Source organism: Physeter macrocephalus, chromosome 5 (assembly GCF_002837175.3).
Source record: "Physeter macrocephalus isolate SW-GA chromosome 5, ASM283717v5, whole genome shotgun sequence".
NCBI classification, from domain to species: domain Eukaryota; kingdom Metazoa; phylum Chordata; class Mammalia; order Artiodactyla; family Physeteridae; genus Physeter; species Physeter macrocephalus.
In genome coordinates this window covers 56,523,735-56,548,737 of record NC_041218.1, presented here as the reverse complement: position 1 = coordinate 56,548,737, position 25,003 = coordinate 56,523,735, and the positions used below count along the sequence as shown (strand labels likewise).

General features: G+C 43.8%; 2 protein-coding genes across 15 annotated transcripts in view; one reads left to right on the top strand and one right to left on the bottom strand.

Annotated features, from left to right (window-relative positions):
• Positions 1-7,490, top strand: part of MTERF1 (mitochondrial transcription termination factor 1) — a 571,641-nt gene extending 564,151 nt beyond the window's left edge. For all 13 annotated transcript variants that reach the window (XR_008617408.1, XR_003679875.2, XR_003679882.2 and 10 more), the window contains one exon: positions 7,084-7,490. The gene's annotated coding sequence lies outside the window, so the exon portion shown is untranslated. The remainder of the gene's footprint in view (positions 1-7,083) is intronic.
• A 13,507-nt stretch (positions 7,491-20,997) lies between these two features.
• CDK14 (cyclin dependent kinase 14) overlaps positions 20,998-25,003 on the bottom strand; it is a 601,018-nt gene continuing 597,012 nt past the window's right edge. For both annotated transcript variants that reach the window (XM_024132226.3, XM_055084972.1), the window contains one exon: positions 20,998-24,397. The gene's annotated coding sequence lies outside the window, so the exon portion shown is untranslated. The remainder of the gene's footprint in view (positions 24,398-25,003) is intronic.

The window sequence follows — 25,003 nt, the reverse complement described above, 5'->3', positions numbered from 1 at the left end:
ACTTCCTGAGTGAGGTGGCTCCTCTTTTTAGCCCAGGACAGCCTTCCCAGAAATGGGGGCACCTGTGAGCCTTCAGCAGCCAGCACTCAGAGCAGCTGGGGGAGCTTTGGGAACCCCAGTAAACGGGATCTGGGAGGGGGCACCGCAACAGCATCTTTGAAAATACTGAACACGCAGAATCACAGTGAGTTCAACTAATAGCACTATCTACTCAGGCAGTGCACACACACACATACCATGCACAGTGTGTTTCAGAAAATAAACTAGGGTTCCTTCCAAAACCAGAAAGTTCTCAGTCTACATTTTTTGAGAAATTGAGAGGAAATGGGTCCCACTTTTTAAAAATCCAATTTCACAGCTTATTCTGTGCAAACTGTGGAAATGATTGAAAAATGAAGTCTTAGAGTTTATAAATCAATAGATTAAAATATACATATATACATATACAGAATATATGCATATGGATATATAGTGTATGTATGGATATAAATATAGCTATAAGATGTGATGGTTAATGTTTGGGAAAAATATCTTGCCACAGAAAATGGAAAAGCTTTGTGTTCAAAGGGTTTAGAAAATAAATTCTCCTTTGACAGAGCCTAGCCCCTTGGGATTTGTCATAAGAAGGAAGAAAGAATTTCCAAGAAATGTCAGGTTGTCCTTCTGGCATATTCGTACTTTGTTCTGAAACAATTTGAGTCAGAAGCACGTTTCGTCAAGTATAGAAGTTGTAGGTTTTGCTAAGTGTGAACAGAAGAGAAAAAAATGAGATGCAGGGTTACATTCTTAACCTCTAAAATGTTTAGATAAAGATTTAATAGAATTCTCCTTATTAAAGGATGTGAATTATGTGTCCATCCTTCACAACTGATGGGACATTGTCAATATCCACAACTGTGGCCAAATCAGGCAGAAAATAAACAGGCAAAAGTCCGAGGTAAAATATATTTTATTTATTTTTTTTTCTTCTCTGATTTTTTTCCCGTAACACCTTCAAGGTGCCATCCCAAAGCTATTATCATAACTGAATATTTTGCATAATGGAAAGCACAGGCACCTCAGATCTCCTTTTGCATGACAAATGCTTAATTAGAAAAATAATGGGATGGAAATGAAATTGGTATTTACTATGACTGGAACAGAGAATTGTCCTGGAGAAGAAAATTCCGTTTTAACTTACCAAAGGCAAAAAAGAAAAACAGATTCAAAAAATAAGCAAGCGAGCAAGAAAAGAATCTTACATGATGGAAATAAATCAGAGACTAAAGGGTATGGCTTGTGCCTATAGTTGGAATGGAATTCCTCTCTCTCTCTCTCTCTCTCTCTCTCTCTCTCTCTCTCTCACATCCACCACACACACACACACACACACATCACATCATAAAGGCCAACACAATTTTTTAAAATGTGATATTAAAGTCCTTTTTAATTGCTTGTGAAAAAAAGAATCAAGCCCTCTAAATGTTACATTTCCATCAGATTAGATAAAATATATACCAAATTAGTGTATCGTCCAATTCTGCACTGCATTAGCAACCTAATTATAACTGTGAAATAATTCAGTGTAAAACCGTATGCTAAAATATGGTAATTGCTATTTTATGGTTTTTGAAGAACTAGTTGTATTTTCCTATGTCTCTTTGAGTTGTTGTTGCTGATTTGTTGCCTTCGGCTAGTGAGTCAGAGGCCATAGGATTCTACTTTACCACAGAATAGGAGAATTACATTAATTCCCCCCTTTGCATTTATTTGCAGATTTTCATTCTTTAGCAGCAATACATCTTGTCATACAAAAGAGGATAGGGTCCCACACAAGTTGGGTGCCTGAATCCTATGTCCATCTTAGGCTTGATCTTGTGAAGCTATCTAAAAATGTGCATGGGATGTACATAGGTTCTCAAAATTCTTTTTTTTTTTTTTTTTTTTTTTTGCGGGACGCGGGCCTCTCACTGCTGTGGCCTCTCCCATTGCGTGTGGAGCACAGGCTACGGACGCGCAGGCTCAGCGGCCCATGGCTCACGGGCCCAGCCGCTCCGCGGCATGTGGAAGTCCTCCTGGACGGGGCCACGAACCCGCGTCCCCTGCATCGGCAGGCGGACTCTCAACCACTGCGCCACCAGGGAAGCCCCTCAAAATTCTTTTTTTGAGAACATGTACAAAAAGTAGAAAGCCTTGAGTTATTTGTTTGAATGCTGGGCCAGAGAATATTATGTGCATTTCCCTCCATTGCAGCTGATGTCATCAAGTTCACGCTACCGTTGTTTGTTCTGATTTTTTGTTCTTATTTATGTTTATTTTTTTATTTTTTTGCGGTACGCGGGCCTCTCACTGTTGTGGCCTCTCCCGTTGCGGAGCACAGGCACTGGACGCGCAGGCTCAGCGGCCATGGCTCACGGGCCCAGCCGCTCCGCGGCACGTGGGATCCTCCCGGACTGGGGCACGAACCCGTATCCCCTGCATCGGTAGGCGGACTCTCAACCACTGCGCCACCAGGGAAGCCCCTGATTTTGTGTTTTTAAATTGCGATGTACCTCTTTAGAGCAGTTTAGATTCATTAAAAAATTGAGAGGGAAGTTCAGAGATTTCCCATCTAGCTCCTACCCCACACAAGCATAGCCTACCCCATTATCAACATCACTCACCAGTTGGTACAGTTTTTAATAAGGGTGAAGCTGTATGGATACATCACAATTACCCTGAGTCCACAGTTTACATTACAGTTCACTCTATGGGTTGGACAAATGTATAATGACATATATGCACCATGATGATATCATACAGAATATTTTTACTGCCCTAAAAGCCCTCCGTGTTCTGCCTTTTCACTCCCTGACTCCACAACCGCTGATTGTTTTTTTTTTTACTGTCCACAGTTTTGCCTTTTCTGAATGTTAGATAGCTGAAGTCATACAGTAATTAGCCGTTTCAGATTGGTTTCTTTTACTTAGTAATACGCGTTTGAGTTTCCTCCATGTCTTTTCATGCCTTGGTAACTCCTTTCTTTTTAACACTGAATACTATTCTGTTGTCTGGATGTACTACAGTGTATTTATCCAGTCACCTACTGGAGGGCATCTTGGTTGCTTCCAAGTTTTGGCATTTATGATTTAAGTTGCTATAAACATCCATGTACCGGTTGTTTTCTTTTTCAATTTTTTACCCCTTCTAGGATAAGGACAAATTAAGACTGTCAGATGGGAGAAGCTATTCAAATTCTTAGCTATGAATTGTGTTGCCTTCAAAATGCTGCACAGTAGGTCCTCAACTCATTGGAATGTCTCAGCCATCTGTGTGTGTGTGTGTGCACGCGTGCATGCACACCCAGTTCAACTTGTCACCATTCCACCAGCCTTGGCCCAACTTTTAATTGGGAAAAATGTGAAGAGAGGGCTCATCCCTGCCTCTATATCTAAGTAAATAGGGATTTACACTGAGTTCCACTTCCTTCTCTTCTTGCTAAGGGGTCTGAGGTACACACTGTTTGACATCTTTTTTACCCAGAGTCAAATCCAAGACAGAGGAAATGATACTATATATTAATCAAGGAGCATTTGCACTGTGATAACCGGATCACTCACACTTCATGCTTAATCAGAACGTCCATCCAGCTTTTGTATCACCTTTGAATAAAGACAGTAACAAGACTGCAATGGTCAGGACCATGAGTTTTATTAAACAGCAAATTGGAAACTGTTCCAGTTCATTCATTCCTCCATTCAACATTCCTTTGCTAGGTGCCCATCCTGGTACTAGGCTCTGGGAGTTGAAAACAAGATGAGATGCAGTGTAGGGTGGGGGAGGGTAAGGTAACTGCAGACAGATCGGAAGATACCAGGTCTCAAGCAGCACTAGAGCCTGAGCTATAGGTGCCATGTTGGAAGTAGGCATCCAAAAGATGGAGCTTTGTGGGAGGTCCCTTCTTTTCCATTCCTATTGTCAATGCCCAAATTCAGGCCAACGTCACTTCTTACCAGGACTTCTGACCGTGAGGGCCTTTTAACTGATCTCGGCCACCAGTTCTAGCTCCTTAAATCCACCCTCCTCACTGTTACCAGAAGTCTTCCCCAAATGCATATCAGACCATTTCCCAGCATTACTTACAACCCTTAAGCATCTTTGCCCTCACCTTGAAGACCAAGGCCAAGCTCATCAGCAAGGGCCTCCATGAGCTGGCCATCCTGCCTCTGACCACGCTTCACCCCACACTCATGTTCTGGCAAAGCAACCGCTTGTGTGCCTGTCACACTAGAGCACTTGGGATTCCCTCCTTCCACTCGGCCTGTGTGCTTAAGATCCTGGATTTTACTGTCACACAGCTCTGGGTCTGACTGTGGGCTCTGCTGCTTCCTAGCTCTGTGACCAGCTGTGAGAAATTTTGACCCATGACCCTCAGTTTGTAAAGTGGGGATGATAATGGAATCTGCTTCATAGGACACTGTTGTGGGAATTAAGTTAAATAATGAATGTATATCACCTGTCAAGTTCCTAGTCCATAGTAATCGTTCAACCTACTTTACATTATTCCTACTGTCTTTTCTTTAACTTTTAAGACAGTTAGGCTTAATCTTCTCCAGGAACTTTTTCCTGTTCTGCCTCCAGTTTCACAGGCTGTGTTAGACACTTCTTTTACGGGGTCCTCATTACCCTGAGTGAAGCTCCTATTGCAGTGTACTATAATTATTGTCCTGAACCCAAATTATTGTTTCAGACTGTGAACCTCATAAGGGCAGGGACTGTCACTTCACAGTCATTCCCAGACCCACAGTGTTTGACATCGTGCCTAGTGCCAAGCGGTGCTCTGTTTGTATTTGCCCATCAAGAAGCCCTAAGACACAACTGAGGCAAGAAGGAGCAAGTATGTGCTCTGCCAGGCAGAGCAATGGCTCTGTAGCCACAGCTGGGAATCCAGGCCAGGAGATGGAGCCACAAAGGGTCAGGCACCCGGGTATGCATCCAGGAGGTGAGATGGCAGAATCCATCAAAAACGTCTGGGTAACGGGCTCAGGACCCAGGGGCAGGATGGTAGGCCCAAGGCTTCCTGACGCACATCCCTTTCTGCTCCTATGGAGGGCAGTTGCTTGAATTCATCCTGACTAGAGTTAGGAAGAGGGGCAGGAAGCAGGGCAATTTCTCACAACAGACACGGAAAAAAAGATATCCTGGAAAATCAGCAAAGCTTTCTCTACTTGATGACCATTTTCTTTCTTTCTTTTCTTTTCTTTTCTTTTCTTTTTTTTTTTTTTTTTTTGTAAATAAGATTTTAGCTAAGTTTTTTTTTTAATATTTATTTATTTGGCTGTGCTGGGTCTTAGTTGCGGCACGCGGGATCTGCATTGCCACATGTGGGATCTTCATTGTGGCATGAGAGCTCTTTTAGTTGTTTCATGCAGGGTCTAGTTCCCGGACCAGGGATCGAAGCCGGGCCCCCTGCATTGGGCGCTTGGAGTCTTAACTACTAGACCACCAGGGAAGTCCCCATTTTCTTTTTATTATTAGAAATATTGTGGAAAGAAGGTCTTCTTTTTAGGGAAGTTCCATGTTGGTTTCCCACAGAGAAGGAGCCATTTTGGTGATGTGTCCTACATTATGGTTTTGTGGTTCCAGATTTTGACTCGAAAGGAAAAGAGTTCTGAGGTGACCAGGTGCTCTGGTTTAGCCCTAACCACACAGAATAAGGCAGCCAGTTGAGAAAAGGAATGTGATCTCAGCAGAGACAAGCCTCCCTTCCGCTTAGGGGTCATGATATACATGTGCATCTTTTCTGGGCAGGCTCGGTTTGGCCGTCTTTTTCTATGTGACCAACAGAAAACAGACAGACAGAAAAGCAGGAAGTTCTGAGAGCTGCTTCATGATTATTGTTACTAAGGAAACCAATTCTTTAGTATTCATGTGTTCGGCAGATTGTTGCTCTGAATCTCTGAGGCTGAGGCGATATCACAGAATAGCACGAGGGAGAAGAAAGGATGAAAACAGCCAATCAATATAGAAACTCTTTAAGACTATGTTGCTAATTTAGCCATCATTCGTGATTACTAATGGCTTTAAAAATGAGATCACTGCTAGCATCAAGTGATTTATAGAGTGATCAGGAGTACGTTTTCCTGCTGCATTTGTACAATCATATTCCCATAGTATCCACGCACTGGAAAAGCCTCTCTGGAGGGGACAAAGATCCTTGAAATCTGGTTCCATTTTGAGAAAATCATCTTTGTGTGAAAAGGGCGTCTGAAATTTATCTCCATCTCTTGTCCCTATTCCAAAACGCCTTTCCCTTAGTATCTGAAGTTGGAGGTGGCAAGTGTATCGTTAATGACCACAAGGGCAACGTTTTCTCTAGCAGAGGGTGAGAGCATTCACTATAGCTGAGCATCAGTCCCCAAATCTAAGAGAAGTCAATCCCACAGAAGTCACAGTCCCAAAAGGACACTCGTAATCCTGCGGATGGGCCTGTGGGTGGCAAAGGCCTTCAGAATATTAAAGAGCCAAGTCAGGGAATATGGAACCCCGTATTGCTGATCAGATAGAGTGAAAGAGAAGAGCTAGAAGAACTGGGGAGAGACAATCCACTTCAAATCCCTACTTGCTCCAATTATCAGACTGATGATCAGTGAATTTTACAGCTGAGACTGTGGCCAGCTAGTAATTCTCATGGTGCGAATCCAAGCAAGGGGATCGCTAAGAACTCTTTCTCTCACAGAGAAATAGTATAAACGGTAACATTTAAGTTCAAAACAGTGTGTCCCGCCCCTTCTCTTTCACCTGCACAGCCGAGGGGAAAACACTGGGGATTCTAGGGGCGTCTCTTGGTTTGGGGATACAAGTATGCATTGAACTAGATCATCCTTAACCTCCGAGTGCAAGGTTATGTCACTGGCATCCTTTTCACATGTTCAATCACCATTAATTGAGCACCAGATTATTGCATTCAAAGCCCTCTGCTGGATGCGGTCAGAGATGTAAAAAGGAGTATGATGCAGCCTCATAACTCAAAGAACCTGAAAGCTAGTTGACGCTAATCAGAGTGAAAAACATCAACCTCAGCTGATCCCATCCTCCTTAAGGATTTTTTTTTTTTTTTTGCAGTACGCGGGCCTCCCACCGTTGTGGCCTCTCCCGCTGCGGAGCACAGGCTCCGGACGCGCAGGCTCAGCGGCCATGGCTCACGGGCCCAGCCGCTCCGCGGCATGCGGGATCCTCCCGGACCGGGGCACGAACCCACGTACCCTGCGTCGGCAGGCGGACTCCCAACCACCGCGCCACCAGGGAAGCCCCCTCCTTAAGGATTTTAAAACGTCGTTATGTGTGGTGAGTTTCCCCGGCCCTGTGCCACTGCCCCCCTTCATCTCTGTGGACTCCGTATCCCCTGTACTCCCACACCGGCTTCCTCAGTTCCCCGGCTCCTATCTCCTCCCCTCAAAGTTCAGAGCTCAATTCAAAAGTCACTCCTTCAAGGAATTTTTCCTGATTCCCCAGGTCAGGCCCCCTGCCATATTTTCTCGTGTACCTTCTTTTTTTCCTTTCCTGCAGTAATTGCAGTTTGATTATGTATTTATGTGACTGTTTAATACTGTCTGCACTTCTCTGTGTTAGACTCCAAGTTTAAGGGAAGCAGAGGCTGAGGCAGCGTGGGCTCATCACAGAGTCCTCAGGGCTCATCACAGAGCCTGGTATAGAGCTGGCTCTTGACAAATGTTTCTTAAATAAATTATTTAAATTTATGAACAAATGTGCACAATGAAGTAAGTTTGAAGATAAGAGAAACAAGATCCTGAGGCAGAGGGCCATTAAACGGTGTGGCTGGGGGCTGGTTGTTTCTCCCCCAAACATTTGCTATGTACACAGTGCCCTGCACATAGGATGCCTGTGGGATGAATGAAATGAATGAGTGAATGAATTGTGAGCTGGGAAAAGCCATCTCTCATTTTCTCTTCTTTGTTTGTTTGCTTACATGATTAGATTTTACGTAAATAGCAATGTTCAAAAACGCATTTTTGTGTGTGCCACAAACATGTGGAAAGAGAATTAAAAAATAAATAACCCAGGATCTGGCTGAGTGACCCCTTTTGGCCATTCCTGTAGTAAAACAGAGGTTTATGGGCCAGAGTCTACTTTTAATGGAAATGGCAGAAAGGGGTCACTCAGCCAGATCGTGGGTTATGGACAACTTCAATGTTCTAAGGAAGAACTCCTGGCTGCTTTGGCTGTGAATGCTGACTTGAGAGCCTTCTGTTTTATATGTGCTTAGACCTGGAGCTACAGTTCATTTATTCATTTATTAGTTGACTCCTTCATTGATTCACTCAACACACGTTTCTTAAGTATCCACCATATGCTAGTTTCTGAACTATGGGTGTCTACCTTTTACCAGGAAAAAAGATAGTTAAAGCCTCTCATGGTTTACTTGGGAAACTAGAGCTGTAAAAAGATGAATCCACTCTAGCATGAGAGTTGAGAAACAGATGCCTTTAGCGCTCAGTACTTCCTCATCTGTAGCATTGATCAGACTCGTTTTTGCACTTTTAGTGGCTATGAGCTCCACAAAGACAAACCTCCTTTTATCTTATCCATCTTTGTACCTCCAGCAACTGGCACTATCCCTGGAACATAGTGGACCTTAATAAATATTTAACTATTGACTAAGCATAGCTAATGTTTATCATAGGAGCCAAGCCCTAAGTTCTGCATGTTAGAATGCAGTGCCTCATTTAATCCTCATAACACCACTAGGATGTAGTTGCTATTATTATTTCCATTTTACACATGAGGAAACTGAGATGTGGAGAAGCCGAGGAGCTTGACAAGGACACACAGCAAGCGAAGTGACAGAGCCAGTCTTCAACCTTGGTCTGTCTGACATATACCCACCATGGGCTCCTGCTTTTCTATTAGGTTGGACCATATGAAATTGCTGATATTTGGTCCTTTTGACCTACAGAAATAGCAAATGTATAAGTAGATAAGTAGCATAAGTGCTTATAACCTAATATAAGTAAATGAAATAAAATAAAGGAAAGGTTATATATAAGGCATTGGGGAAGCAAAGCAGGGGAGGGGTCAGGGGTGGCTTCCTGGGGCCAGCCTTGCAGGATGGCCAGGGATGAATTGGCGTTTTAGGTGGAAGGAGGGGCACAACATGGGTACTGACCCACCCCCTCACTCAACCCATCTTCCTTACGGGCTCACCATGCACCAGGGCTCATGCAAAGAGGAAGCAGAGCTTGGAGTCGTGCAGGGAGGACAATTATAATAAAATGGGCATATTTATTATGCTCTAGTAAAATGCCCTGAGAATACACAACAAAGGCCCAGATGTGAGAGAGACCAAGAACAGGAGGATAGTGGTTGAGACCCATGGGAGCAAAGCATACCAGGCTGAGGAGCAAGATGAGGGCAAGTGGGTGCCATTAGGAAGGGCCCTGATGCCTGGCATGAACTGGACGCAGAACGCAGGAGAAACCAGTGGAGGGTGTGCGCCAGAAGAGGGCTCCAGAAGATTCCCTTGGCTACAGCATGGTGGAGTGTTTGGAGGGGGATGCATGGGAAGAAGGAAGAGCACTTAAAGCTCTTTGGGTGGAAATATTGAGAGACTGAGGCTCACAGAGGAAGCAGAAATACGGATGGTCAAGTCCAGTGAAGTTTAGAGCTGAGTAAAACCTGAGAATTATCAATTACTCTAGGTATTCTGTGAGACACAGGTGTTCTGATTCAATTGGTTTAAATCTCTAGAAAGGCTCCACTATCTTTCTACACAAAGGATTCTGCGTGCCAGAGGGCTCTTTGTGCTAGGTTCTCTCCTTAAAATCCCTCTTTGGGTATGTTTAAATTCAGTTGGGGTTCTTGGCAGTTAGAGGTTGCTTGTTTTAACATTTATGTTCATGGAGGAAGAGGGTTTTTAAAAAAATTTATTTTATTTATTTATTTTTGGCTGCGTTGGGTCTTCGTTGCTGCTCGCGGGCTTTCTCTAGTTGTGGTGAGCGGGGGCTACTCTTCGTTGCGGTGCGCAGGCTTCTCACTGCGGTGGCTTCTGTTGTTGCGGAGCCCGGGCTCTAGGTGCGTGGGCTTCAGTAGTTGTGGCTCGCGGGCTCTAGAGCGCAGGCTCAGTAGTTGTGGCTCACAGGCTTAGTTGCTCCGCGGCATGTGGGATCTTCCCGGATCAGGGCCCGAGCCCGTGTCCCCTGCATTGGCAGGTGGATTCTTAACCACTGCGCAACCAGGGAAGTCCCGGAGGAAGAGGTTTTAATCAAAGATTATGGAACTTCATCTCTTCTGAATCTAGATCTTTTTCTCACTCCCACATGCCTCCTTGAATAGTGTCAGGAATCTCTGTTCTGGCTCTTAATGTTTGCAGTATGATTTTTGAGTTGACTGCCTCATGTTTCCTCTGTTCTATCTCCTGAGACAGACATGGGTCACTTTTGCTCCCCCACTGGCACTCAAAACAGATGTCAACATCCCGGGCACCAGGAAATATCATGAAGCCCATTCAGAGTACTGACATAGCTCTGTAACTCTTCCTGACACGTCAAATGCAGTAAAGGCTATTAATAATTACAGAAGATATGCAGATTTAGATTTTAAAATCAACCACAAAAAAATGTTTTTACATAGAACAGACTAAATCCTAGCTATATCTAAAAAAGTGTTAATGTTATAATGTATTTAGTGAAGCTCAAGCAACCAAAGGTTGTCATAGAACAGAAAAATGGGACATTAAAAAAATTAAGATAATTCAGCAAAAGGCCATATTCTGGTTAAGTGCAGGATCATAAATTCAAATACGATTTTTGAGATTCTCTGATCAAAAACAGGGCTGACCATCAGGCTTTCCCTTGCTATAATTAAGGCTGTCTGTTAGCCTGGCCACTCTGTATGGTCACAGCCAAACCTTTTGGATAGAGGTGGCCAGATGTAACAACCACATCTATTGCCCTGGGAGGCGGAGCAGAAAGGAAGCTGTAGAGTTGCTAATTGGTAAATTTCATTCCAGCCTTAACGTTCTCTTGCTGTTGTAATTCCCACAATCGCAGCCGACAAAATTCCGCCTAAAACAATGAAGCATCTTTACTTCCTGCAGATGAATCCAAAAGGAGCCCTTGTGGGAAATAGTCACATCCGATGTCCGATTTACCGCAGAGGGCAACAGCGCTGGGAATCCTCTAAGGAAGCAACAATGGAGATTTATGTTACCATCTGTCTCTGGTAGATTTAAATGTTTATGTCTCCATAGCGATAGGGTTTGGGCAGCAATATTGTTGATACCCAAGAAGAAAAGATGTGATTAAAATTCAGAGACTAAGAGCGGGAAGTTGATCTGATCCAATATGATATATATTTTTTAGATGTTGGGGGTAGGAGTTTATTAATTAATTAATTTATTTATGGCTGTGTTGGGTCTTCGTTTCCGTGCGAGGGCTTTCTCTAGTTGCTGCGAGCGGGGGCCTCTCACTATCGCGGCCTCTTGTTGCGGAGCACAGGCTCCAGACGCGCAGGCTCAGTAGTTGTGGCTCATGGGCCTAGCTGCTCCGCGGCACGTGGGATCTTCCCAGACCCCGGCTCGAACCCCGTGTCCCCTGCATTAGCAGGCGGATTCTTAACCACTGCGCCACCAGGGAAGCCCTCATAGCTTACTGCTTCTCTTTCTCTCTCCTGGTCCACTGTTGACTTTTTTTTTTCCACTCATCTAGACAAAATCAATGATCTCAGTGATTTACCTTAACTGAGTCTCTATCAAAACTTCCTAGAGGGGCTTTTGTGGTGGCGCAGTAGTTGGGAGTCCGCCTGCCGATGCAGGGGACACGGGTTTGTGCCCCGGTCCGGGAGGATCCCACGTGCCGCGGAGCGGCTGGGTTCGTGAGCCATGGCCACTGAGCCTGCGCGTCCGGAGCCTGTGCTCCGCGGCGGGAGAGGCCACAACAGTGAGAGGCCCGCGTACCGCAAAAACAAACAAAAAAAAACAAAACCGAAAAACTTCCTAGGGTCCAAACAACACTTGTTAACTGTGGGAAAAAGAAAGTGAGCCAGGTGGTGTGGAATGAGCTCCCCTTAGAACAACAGAACCTCAGCGTTCAAAACAACGTAAGGACACCACTGAAAAAGTTTGAATGAAAACTCCCCCTCTTAGCTCCCTCCAAAGCTTTATGGATTTCAGTTGTTTCTCTTCTGGTCCCAGTACAGTAATCTTTGGATTATTCAAAGATTTTTCACATTTTCTGTACAATTTCTTTTCATATAAATTATTCACTGAAGAAAAAATGTATATGAAATCTCTCCTTTTTTTTCCTCCGCAGTAACTCACTATCCCTAAGGATGTGAACAATAGGATTTGTGTTTGAGCAGGTTGTTAAAAATAAGTCTTAAGCTTTAGGAAGGAATCACATGTGACTCAGTTAGTTCTAAAAATAAATAAATAAAGCCTGGGGAGAGTAGGGGGCAGAGAGAGAATGACTTAGGGGAAAAAGAACAAGCAATCCATTTTCACCAGTTGCAAGACATGGTCTAAATATAGAAGCGGAGACTCCAGTCATCTTTGAGGGCTGAGCATCACTCCCTTGCACCACCCCCTACACTGAAATACACTTTCATTTGTCAGCCTGCAAAGAAAAATCTCTGCACCCCTAGAATTTCTCTACACTTGGAAAATTGATGGCACACCATCTTATAGCTATGGCCACAGAATCAAAACCTTGTAGAAAAGAGATTTTCTTGCCTTGAATGAGTGGGGTTGAAAACTAGAATATCTGTCCTAGAAGATGTTATTTTAGTCCCCTGCAAAACATTTAAAGCTAGACAAGTGCTTATTTAATTCTTTGGCATAGCAGGGTTTTAAAAAAAATAGTATTAAAAAACTACTTACTCAGGCTAAGTCAAATCCACGCATTAGAGACTAGAGATGGAGGACATGCTGATTGTTGGCTACTTGAGGAGGGTTCTTTTTCCTTTGGGACAGTGGCTGCCTGGCTTGGGGACGCAGGAAACTAATGAGGGACAAAGAACAAAACTCCTCTGTATAACACATGGTTTCCTGTGAGGAAAGTGGGACGCCAAGCAGTTATCACCTCCAGATTCAAAAGCAAAGGTTTCCCACGTGCTTATGGGGGATAACATGCAGTTGGAGATAATTTTTAAAACAGAGACCTAACTCCCAGAATTTCAAGAAGACTGCAGTCTTGGATTTTCTCCCATTCCACCAAACTCATCCAGATCAGTAAGCAAACGCATGCTAGGCCAGTGCCTCTAAGAGGTGCGGTGGTTTTAACACAAGGCTGCGTATGATTTGAAACACCTGCCATCAAGAGGCCTAATTCCCCTCCCTTTAAATATTGGGCTGGTCTTAGTGACTTGCTTCTAAGTAAGAGTAGGTAGCAGAAATGATTCTGTGTGGCTTTCGAGGCTAATTCATCAAAGGTGATACAGTTTCTGCCTGGCTGTCTCTCTTGAGGTGTATTCCTTTGGAGAATGGAAACCACCACGCCAGGGAAACCCCAGAGAGAGAGCATGTAGAGACAAACAGGAGATGCCTGTGGAGAGCCAGCAGTTCTGGCCGCCAGCCATTCACGTCTTCCCAGCCCATGAGCCAGATACAGGAGCGCAGGAGCCCTTGATTTGGCTCCAAGCCCGGCGACCGCCGAGATCTTGAGCCAGAACTACCCAAACAGGCTGATCCCGAATGCTGGATCCACAGAAACCAAGAAAGAGAGCACAACTGAATACTGTTTGTGGGGTGATTTGTTTCACAATGGATAAATAGAAATATTTTGGTACCCAGAAGTGAGCCACTGCCATAACAAAACTTAAAAAACATGCAGCAGCGGATCAGGGCCTGGGTAGAGGGTGGACATTGGAAGAGCTTTGAAGAGGCTGTCGGAGAGGAATTAAAGGAAAGCAAGGAAGGTGTGTTGGAAGCTGGAGGAAAGGATTCCCTGGTTATGAAATGGTGGAAAGTCTCGGAATACTTTCACCAGTGGTAACACGGAAAATAGAAAATGTACCTGATAAACTCATGATCCAGTAGGATTTCCAGGAAGAGTGTTCAAGGCGACCTGATTCTTCCAGATGCCCATAGGAAATACGAGAGGAGAAAGATGAGCTAAAGAAAGAATTGTTAACTATAAAAGAGCCAAGACTTTGGGTGTTCAAAAAATAAAACTATTCCTCAGTTTCATCTTCTCCAGATGGCAAATGCAGCTAAAATTAAAATATGTAATTTCTATCTAAAGATGAAGGCAACGGTGAAGAACCCTTTGTTAAGACCTCAGCCAGATTTGAGGTAGTGCCGCATAGGTTCTTTCAAACCATCAAAAGTCCCTCGAGAGATATGAAAGGCACGCCTTTTAGATGTCTCCGTTAAACAGAAGTGCTTATAAAAATCTTAAGGGCACAGTCCTGCAGTAGCCTTAGAGGAAGTCTAAGGTAGAGAAAAGCTTATCTCGAGATTTGAGATAAGCTTTGGATGGATGCGATGTTTGTTTAATGGGGTGAATCCTAACAAGATTGATGAGAAACAAAATATTAAGGAGACTTGTACTAACGAAAACATTGCCAGCTCGGACTAAAAGGGACAGAGGTGGTATAAAATGAACAGAGATTTTTGGAATCCCAAAATTCTATGGGAAAGAAGCAGACTGAGAAAACTACACAGCTATAAAAATTTTATAGAACAGGAAGGATAATTCAGAGGGAGGCAACAAGAGCCCAAAGAATGAAGTCAAGAGCCATGGAGAATCATTCCTAGGGAACCATACTGAGCTCTAATCAAGGAACTGGCAACATGTGCCTGGCTGGATTTCAATTTCAGAATTGCTGCAGACTGACTACCTGATTGCTACAGATTCAGAAATGTCTGTAGTGGCTATCCTATGCCTATCCCACCAAAGTATGTTGGATGCGAGGAGCAAATAACTTGTCACTTTAGTTCACACATCTTCAGCTCAAGAACTATACTCAGGAAGCTGTAATTGTGAATCTGCACCTACAGAGCCTCGTCTGCAGCACCTGAACCTGATTTGGATGATGGGATACTGGACTTTGAGTGTGAGATGGATGCTATCCAGATGAGATATTTGGGAGTTCAGGGAGCGGGTGAGTGTATTTTGCATGTGGGATCAGGATCTATATATATAACTTGTGGTAAGAGGGCAGATTGTTGTGGTTTTAAAACATACCCACAATTTTTTGACATTCTTTCCACCGAAAGGTGGAGTCTAATTCTCCTCCCTTTAAATATAGGCTGGCCTTCATGACTCATTTCTAACAAATGTAATGCAAGGCCGTGAAAAGCAATACACCTTCAACCTGGTTCTCTTGTTCTCTTGGTGCATGTGCTTTGGAGCCCTGAGCCACCATGTTAACTGTGCGGCTAACTTGAGCCATCATGCTTAAGAGACCTTGTGGAGAAACCACATTCAGTTAGAAGTGCTCTGCTGTAGCTCTTTTAGCTCCCAGCTCTCCGAGTCTTCCCAGCTCTGGCACCTGATACGTGAGTGACGAGCCTTAAACGTGACCACAGCTAAGCCACCATCTGACTGTAGTCTCATGAGAACCTCAAGCTAGAACCACCCAGCTGAACTGCTCCTGAACTCCTGACCCATAGAATTATGAGAGATAATAAATGACTATTGTTTTTTAAGACACTAAATTTTCTGGTGATTTCTTAAGCAGCAAAGATAATCACAACAAGGGGTCACCAGTCACGTTTTATTCTGTGTGAATGGGAATCCCTGGAGTTTTTCAGCAAGATGGTAACCCAGGATGCTGTGCAAACCTAGCTGTCAGTGTTGGTCGACATCTGCAGGCTTTGTCCGGGCCACTCTGTGTCTCACTTTTCTCTCCTCTTCCCTGGTTTGCTACTTTCATTTGACTCCATGTCTTGACTTCATCTGACACTAAGCTTCAAGACGAGTCCCTAATAACGTGGTGCTCTGGCTTTGCTAATATCATTTGGACGTTCTGGTCTAGTTCACCCTGGGATTTCCCCCAAATATCGCCCCGATGTCCACTTCAGCACACTTGTGCCCAAGATAGCAAACAGAGGCCCCTTCCCTTCCCATCCCAGATCGTCTCTGCATTGTGGGGTTATGGGAGATGCACACATCCAAGCTCCGTTTCTACCCCATGCAAACAGCTGCCTGTTGCCTATTCTCTAGCGTGGGTTCAGAAGGTGGGGCATGACCCCAGGCTTCCCAACGAATCCTCTGCCCGACCAAGCAGAGCAGAGGGTGGAGGGGAGACTTGAGAGAGAGGAAAATAGACTGGTTAAGAGGTTATGCATCTAAACTTCCCTATAGCAATCACCACCATGAATGACCATCAGAATCACTTCAGGAGATTTTTAAAAGTACACACACGTGGACTGCCACCCCTGTGACTGCGATTCAGGAGAAATGTTCAGAAAGCTCCCCAGGTGATTTTGGTAGTCAGCCAAGTGTAGGAACTGCTTCAGTGAGCTCCTTGAGGAGATCTTTTCCTCTGTGGTTTCCCTTTCTCCAATAGAGCCAGGCCATACCTTGTATATAATTGCATGTCATAGCATTTAGTATACATATAGTATATTCACATTGTTTGCAGGCTTCTAAACCCTTTCTTAGGATGGTAAACTGTATTCAATCTCACTTGTTTAATCTGTATTTATCCTTTAATCATTGATTTATCTAAAAAAACCCACTGTTAAACATCTATGCCTCCGTCACCATTTTCAGGCTTGAGGAGATAGAGATTGAAAAAAGGCCTGTATTGTTACTATTTCCAAAGTGATGTGGGAACATGGAAGAAGGAGAAACTGTTTTGAGGGGAATTCTGGGATGTTTGGCAACAGAGATAGTTTTGGAACAGGGCTTTGAAAGGATTAATGGGAACTTGCTTGCTCGAAAAATGGGAAAGGGCATTCCAATCAGATGGAACAGTGTGTGCAAAAGAACAGGGGCACGTAGAGGTCTGGGATATCCAGGGATCAATGGGAAGTTTAGACTTGTGCGTGGAGAGGTCACGATGAGCCTGGGGAGAAAGAGGTCAAGAAGCAATGCTGTGCTGGAAAACAGGTTCTCTTTCAAAAACAAAACAAAAAACAGCAACAAAAAACAAAAGAAAACAAAACAAACCCCAAACCAAAACCAAAATCAAAACCACAAAGGAAAAAAAACAACCCTGAGATGTAGAGTTTGCCAATTTCTGTGGTGTAAATACTCCCATCTGATTTCAAGTTATTAACGATTTAAGAACTGGCTCACAAAATTCCTAGGTATACGGTTGGTTCTGGTGGCCTGGTATCAGCTAGTTCCAGCACATGACTAACAGAAGGCAGATCCTTTAATTCCAAGAGATGTGCTGAAACAATTTTTTGCCCTTCCCCTTACGATGTCTGCTTCCACAGGATCAGAGTAGAGTGGGCAGATGAAATGCCCCACGGACCTGAAAACTCACAGGAGCTAATTCTCAGCCTCCTATCGCCCACCAGCAGTGCCCTTAGACCCGGGCAAGAGGGAGCTCTGTTTTGGTTCCCATGTTTAAAGGGCCTGGTTCTGATCCTCGGCAGGCATAGCCCCTCCTCCAGGGAATGAGGAATCCATGGTGCCATGCCCAAAGGAGCCAATCTCCCCCACTTCTGTTCATATTCTCCAGATGCCTGGGACCCTGGAATCCTCTCTGCAATTGGAGTCTTCCCCAAAAACCCCCTCCATAAGTGTATGCAGCTGATGCCCGTGGGCTGGCCAAGGAGGGGCTGTTTGCCACGGGTACGGACAGAGTGTGGATGCAGGGGGCAGGGCGGGGTGCCCACATATGTATGCTACACGCCGCCAAGTTTTGGTGAACTTAGAGGAGTCTGAGAATTCTAAGTGCAACCCTGGCTTTTCTAGGTCGTTATGAAGACATATTTGTCAAGGTAAAATAATAGAATTTATTTAACATTTTGTCAGCTGGATTTATAGTTTGAAATATTTAGCTATATGGTACATGGGCTTCCATTTTGGCTCTGTCCTGGGCCTGGCAACTGTCAGGGGTGGTCCTGGCCTAACCCCATTACCAGGGCACATTCTAAGCCAAGGTAAGCAAACAACAGCCCCCGGGCAAATCCCTGCCCACTGCCTGTTTTTATACAGGCTGTGAGCTACAAATGGGTTTTACTTTTAAAATAGCGTTTAAAAATCAAGAGCAAAATATTTCATGACGTGAAAATTATGAAATTCAAGCTTCAGTGCCCCATAAATTGTTTAATTGGAACACAGCCATGCTCATTCATCTATATATTGGGCATGGCTGCTTTCACACTCTGACAGTAGAGTGAGTCGTTTTGACAGAGACTGTATGGCTCAGAAAGCTGGATATATTTACTATCTGGCTCTTATAGCAAGTTTGCCTGCCTGCTCCCTGGAGGAGCAGACAGACAGGAGGAAGGCAAGAGGCTAGCAGTTCTCACGCGAGGTGCACGAGAGAAACACCTGTTGAGCTCCCAAACAGACCGGTGCCAGGGACCCACCCTCAATATTTCTCGAATGAATTGGTCTGGGGTGGAGGTGTTTCAGAATTTCCCCATGATTCTAATGAGAGCCGGGGCTGTTAGCCGCTGGGCTAAGGGGATTGGATACCAGAGGGTTTGGATTTCCCCAATGTTTGGCAGAATAAGGGACTTGTGCCTGCTTGCCCCAGGGATCCGCGAGGTACCCAGTTATTCGATTTGGCTGAAGATGGCGAGAGAGAAGAGAGTCATTGTTTCACACTGTAGTGGGATGTATAAGCTAAGTTGCATTTGAACCTAAATCCTTGAACCGCTGCTTCAAACATATGTCCCTGGATGTCCCCAGCATTGTCTGCATCTGTCAGGCAGGCACACCTTTGCCAGGACACCCGCTGGGTCACTTCTCAGGATACACTCCAACTGGGAACCCTTACCCCATCTTTGCAGCATGCCCTCCGTAATTATTGGTGGTCTCACAGGGAAGGAGAAAAAAGACGACTCTATCAGAATCCCATTCTCCACCGGCACAGTCAGCACCATTGGCAGCGGCTGGCTCCGGGGCTGCAAGGCTGCTCCGAGCTATTATTGTGCCTGGCTCTCTCTCAGCATGACACAACGCAGACAATATAGCACACCCAGAGCATGGGGGATGAACAGTAAATACGAAGCCTTGGATTTTTTTTTAATCTTGTCAGTTTTCTCCTGATTTGTGTCCTTTATCCTAGCCCCCTCTGCTATATAAGCTTCTCAAAGCTAATGCCCATAACGCCACCACCCACTGGTAGCAGCAGGCTGCTGGGCCACGGCGGGGTCCTCATGGCGGAGCTTTACAATGCCCGCCATTCTTCAGCGACGGTACGCGTTAACCTAGTGGCACCGGGTTGCTCCGACACCTTCCCCTCTGGTTTCTCTTTCCTCTGGGGGCCAATGGCAAAGCTGGGAGTACCGCCCTCCTGACTCTAACTGCTTGCCTCTGCGAGCACACACCACATGCTCCAACCTGGCAGAGCTGGAACGGCCCTGCTGAAAACGAGCAAGGGAACACTGGGCAATTATGGAGCTAAGAGTTGACTGTCGTCTCTACTTCCACATTAAAACAGTTAGAACTATTTCTCCAAGCTATTTCTTTGGCCTCTGGTAGATACCAGCCCTCCACCTCCTTCCTTTCCTCAAGAGCTGGTGGGATTAAATCAACCCAGGGATGTGGTCAAGCCCACTGCCGAGGCTGCTGGGAATGATGTCAGCAATGGGCATCTGCGCTACTGTCACTGAAGTGGGACGATGGCATACATTTTGCTCCCTTGAAACAGCTCCAAGGAACAAGTTATTCTTTTGACACTTTTCTAGTTCTAATCAGTTTCCAGGGTCACTTATGGCTCCCATTTAACTAAGAAATGTGCCTGTTATCTCTACCTTGGCTACCACGACACCTGCCTCTACGCCATCTCCTGTCTCAGAATCCACTGGTGGTGGCAGGGCTGTGTGGAAGTGCACGCGCCTTTGGCATAGATGACTTGCTGCTTTAGGGGAGACAGCAGGGGCTGGTGGAGGCTGGAGATGTGGTGGCTCTCACGAGCTTTTGTGGAATGCAATATACATCAACTGAGAACACTTACATTCGGTTTTGTGAGAGTGTCAGCTTGTGAGGGCTTCCAAACTATGAAAGCACAGAGGTTATAGGAAAGGAGCAAGGGAAGGGAAACGTGAGGTAGGTACTGCTGGGGTGAGGGTCTGCAGGGGAAGGCCGGGGGTCATAGGTCTTCTTAACATGAAATATGAATTTTGATTTTTACCTTCAAGGAGAAATATTTTAAAATCACCAAATAGCATATCTAGAAGTTGATGACTGTATCTGGTATGAACTTTATTATCCATTGATGGGGCTTTGTTTGGGGTTATGAAGCTGACAGATCCGACAAGAAAGAAGAGGTGATGATAGAAATGAAACTGGCCTCCCCAAGTGGCACTGTCCATCCCAGTGTGGCTCCCAGCAGTGCTGGGTCAGGTGCAGGCGTCCACTAGGCGGTGTTCAGGGAAATGTGCTCAGCTCCGAGAACACTAACGCTTCTGGCAGAATGTCAGCGCGCTCAGGCTTTGATTTGTGTTTAATGGAGGGTAACCTACTCACCTCATCTTAGTACATGTGCACAAAAAAAAAAAAAAGAGAGAGAGAGGAAGAGGCAATAAAAGATACTAGTAAGATTGTCATTAAACAAAACCAGATTGGCTCCAGATGCACAGAACATGTGGTGAATGTCAGTAAGGAGCTGGGGGAATTGTGAAGATCTTGGAGCTCACAAGATTTGTCTTGTACAACCTCTAGTCCTTTACCTGCGTTTGGCATAGCAAATCAAGCAAAGGGAGGGTTTAACAGATTTCTGGAACATACCAGCTAACTCACTCCTTCCCACATCCAAGAGCATTGTGTGTTTGATCTCTTGTTTGCATTCTTTAAGAATGGTTGTGTCTAAGAGTTTTTAAGACAATGTTTCTTTGATGGAGTATATGGTGTTATTTGGTACCCACCAAGAAGATGTACCAAGAAAATGTACAGAGATTCTGCTATACTTTATTCCATATCATGTTACACGAAAACAACAGTGACAGCTGACAAACCATTACGTCTTTCATAATACAGACAAATTACAATTGGTAACAAATATGCAACATGTATTATTCCATTCTCCTTACTATGTGTCATTTTGAAGTATAATAATTTTCTGAATAATGCTAGCTCATTTCTTAGGTACCAACCCCCTGTTAGAAAGTACACATCTCAGTGTATCATACAAAAAAAAAGATAAAAGAAAAATTTTTTAAATCCACTTCCAACTAGAGAGAATGTAGATTTTGTATGTGCCTCTAAAATATGCTGCTGTAGGAAGGGAATGAGAATAGGAGATTGCTTATTTTATTTGAATTTTGTTTGGTTTGGTTTTTGGTGTATGAGAAAATTGCAAGGCAGTAACTTATATGGTTTCCTCTGCCTACAAGCTGGTGAGGGAGATGGAAGTTATATGCAATTATGCAGCATATTCCTATGTATAGGGGCAGGCGATAATCTACCCCAGTATGTACAGCCTAAACATCCTCTTATATAACAAAGATTACAAAACCAGTAATATTCACAGATGATTATCTTGTATAGACGCATTACCTAGGGTATTGATTACACTGGCTATCATGTACACACTGAGGAAAGGATACCAAGAGACCTTGCTTTCTCCACAAGCCTGGAGGCTCCTCTGGAAACTCTTCTCGTCACCCTTGGGAGGTAGAAATAGCTTCTCATCCTTGTGTCAGGGGACGGACAGCCACCCCCGCCTTATGCCCCCGGTTTTTTTCTAAGCACTGCAAACATTTTTTTTCATGTCCTATGTATCTTGTATTTTTAAGTCAACCAAACTCTTCCTTTAAGAAAATGGACATGAAGTCCCAAGTTGCCTTTCAAAATACTGTGTGTGCAGTGACGTCACACGGATACAGCTACCATGCTAACGTGTTCTAACTAATCCAGCTGTTTGAATTCAAGCTACTCCTTCATAAAAAATAATCTCACAAAACATTCCAGTGCTTTCTCAATAGAATAGTAAATCTGCTCATGAACACAGTCTTGTAGTGATTTTCATGGCTGTCCTTAGCGAGAGGAAGGGAAAAAAAAAGGAGAAGGTGTTCGCTAATGGGAGAGCAAAGAGAGAGACAAAGTAAACTTTGATGTTCTGCACCAATGGCAAGCATGGGAAACCGAAAACCTCCTAAATGAGACCCCTCTGAGACATATGTCTCTGTAAAAAAACAGATTTACCCCCCCACTGAGAAGTATTACGTTTCATTTCCCAAGAGAAGCTGCCAATGACAGAGGCATATATCTCTGAATAACTAACATTTCTAATTGAAGTCTTTAAACATTAAATATTTTCAAAATTTCAAGTTAGAAAGCTTATTACATAGCAAGACTGAATCATCATCAGCCCTTGGTTTAAACTTCATAAAGTACAAAAGTTATGCCTCTCCCCCAAATGAATAATTCAAAATAAATCACAGGAAAGGCCGTTTTTTGATTGCATGTAAAGTTTTCTCTCCACATTTACTTTAAGAAATCCTAATGTAAATACACGTTAAATCAAAATACCTCTAAAGACTGCCAAAGAGTTGGAATGTATGAAAGAAGAATGGGAAGAATTTCTAGGTAGCGAACAGTAAGCATTCTGGCCTTGGATAACTTTTCCTCTCTTTAAAATCAATCAGTAAATAATTCCTCGCTTAGCACTTAGAAGCTTACAATGAATACTACTTTGGACAAGATGGATTGTGACCCGACATCTATACTCACACCCCACTCCAGGGGAAGTACTGTTTTAATGTTTAGAAATTCTGGGTCCAATTGCCTAGGTATACTGGGTGACTATAGAAAAGCTTCTCCTTCACCTGACTCTCAGGGAAAGTTTTTGTCAAACTGGCTCATAATTCCTACTCTTGATCCTAAAAAGTGCGACACGTTTCAAGTTCTCAGTCTCTCCTCCTCTCTACTAGGAAATGTAAAACAACGTACACGAAGGTATTTCCATAAGAACTGGTGTCCTCAGGAGCTAGGTTTCATGCTCGAGATGAAGTTTCCTAGCTGCCCCAGTGCTATTTGGGGTCTGCAGTGAGGCCTGCCCCACCGGGAACAGACCTGCGCCAGGCAGTTCTCCCTCTGGTTCAAAGCACACGCATGCCCAATCCACCTTCCCCTCCACGTCACATACTCGCCTTCATCCTCCAAGGTCTCTCAACTTCTTAAACAAGGGAAGCCAGGCCTTTCCTTTTTCCCTTTTCCATCTTTAAAGCAAGACTCCTGCCTTGTTTCTAAAACCTGCATCCGAACACTTATTCCTGGAGACTGCTTAAAGTTAGGGTACCCAATGATGCCTTCCAATTAGCCTGGAATGTTTAGAAAAATGTAGTTCAAAGGTGTTTTGGTGTAAATGAGCGAATTTCAAACTCTGGATAGCTTTGTAATTTGCTTTTTAAATGTTGACTAGTAAAGACAGCATTCAGGGCTCATCCAGCAGATACAATTCTTTTGCACCCGCGCTTTAAACATTCTGTTCCTCACTCTTTTCACCATTTAGAAAATACTCACAAAGCATAACAAAGTGGATGGAAAAAATAAGATGTTGACAAGACCCAGAAAGCATGTAAAAAGCTACCTCAAGTTCTAGAGGTTCAAAAGGAAGCGATTTATCCCTGTCTTTGTTCTTAATGCTTCATATTTGTTTCTTCACTTCCAACCTGCTCGGAGAACAGTCATGCTATGTGGCTTGAAAATGCTAAGCAGATTCCGATATCCTATATAAGTGTGCAGTTATTTCCAAGAAAAAAAAAACACACACACACATTTGCCTACGTCCTCCAAAAGTAAGAGACAAGTGGGGTCCCATGGCCAGGGACCAAGGTGTCAAGTCAGTCAGAGAACATGGGGGTTTTTTTAGCTATAGTTTTCCTTCCTGGTGGTTGCAAAATGTGCATTGCTCTCAAAGAAAACACACGTTGTTTTATGCCACTATGTGGCTTTCAAGTACAGACATTACTGAAGAAGTGTGAACACCAAGTGTGTTGTCTTAATGTATTTAAGACATGGCTGGTGAAAGCATAAAAACCTTTACAGAGACGCCGCGGTGCAGAGGGAAATCAAAAAAAATCAAACACAAAAGACTGAAAAGAATACATGCCATGTTATCAGTAAGCAAAACTTAATCTTCACATAGTTCTTGGAAATCACAAGGTATCCAAATGCGTGCAAGGTTTTAAATAAATTGCAGAGAAAACAGGTCTTGCCAGCTTCAATTTTCTTGTAAGTGAAATCCACCACAGGGAGTGAAAGGAAACTGATCCATGATTCCCTTCGTATTATTGGCCACTTCATTAATGTTTTTTTTTCCTTCTCAGAATGATGACAACTTAATCCTGGAAGGAGGAAAAGAGAAAATTGTTATATGTTAAAAACAAAACAACCAAAAAAATCTTACATCATTCATTTTTCCTAAATTACGTGAGACATCAGAATTGGTCAGGCCAAAGTGAGCCTATCCATTCTTTCCACAGCGGCCTCGAGCACACATGTTGGAAGCAGAGCAGTCTCCTTAACCAAAACAGTCCTTATCATACGATAAACAAATGCTCGGATTGCATTTTCTACTGTTAAAATAATTTAACTCCATGAATTTAAATGGTCTAACCTCCTCTTGGTTTATTTAGAGAAAAAGAAATTCAGCAAATTTCCTTCTCCAAATCATTAGCACTAATACTGGTCTTAATTAAGTGCCTGTAGCATCATACAGACCATTAAAAGGATGTATCGTGGTCATTTTTATGAACATGAAGTAGAAAAACGGATCACATACATGTTTTTTAAAAAAATCCAGCTGTATATCATTCTACAGTGCCAATCATCAGACCTAGTTTCAGCAGAACGAAAATTGGCCTGCGTGACCTGAATTGCCAACTTCTTCCCAACATCCTGTGTACAACTGTGCATGTCCAGTGATGCCTGCTTAAACTCGGTAACTACTT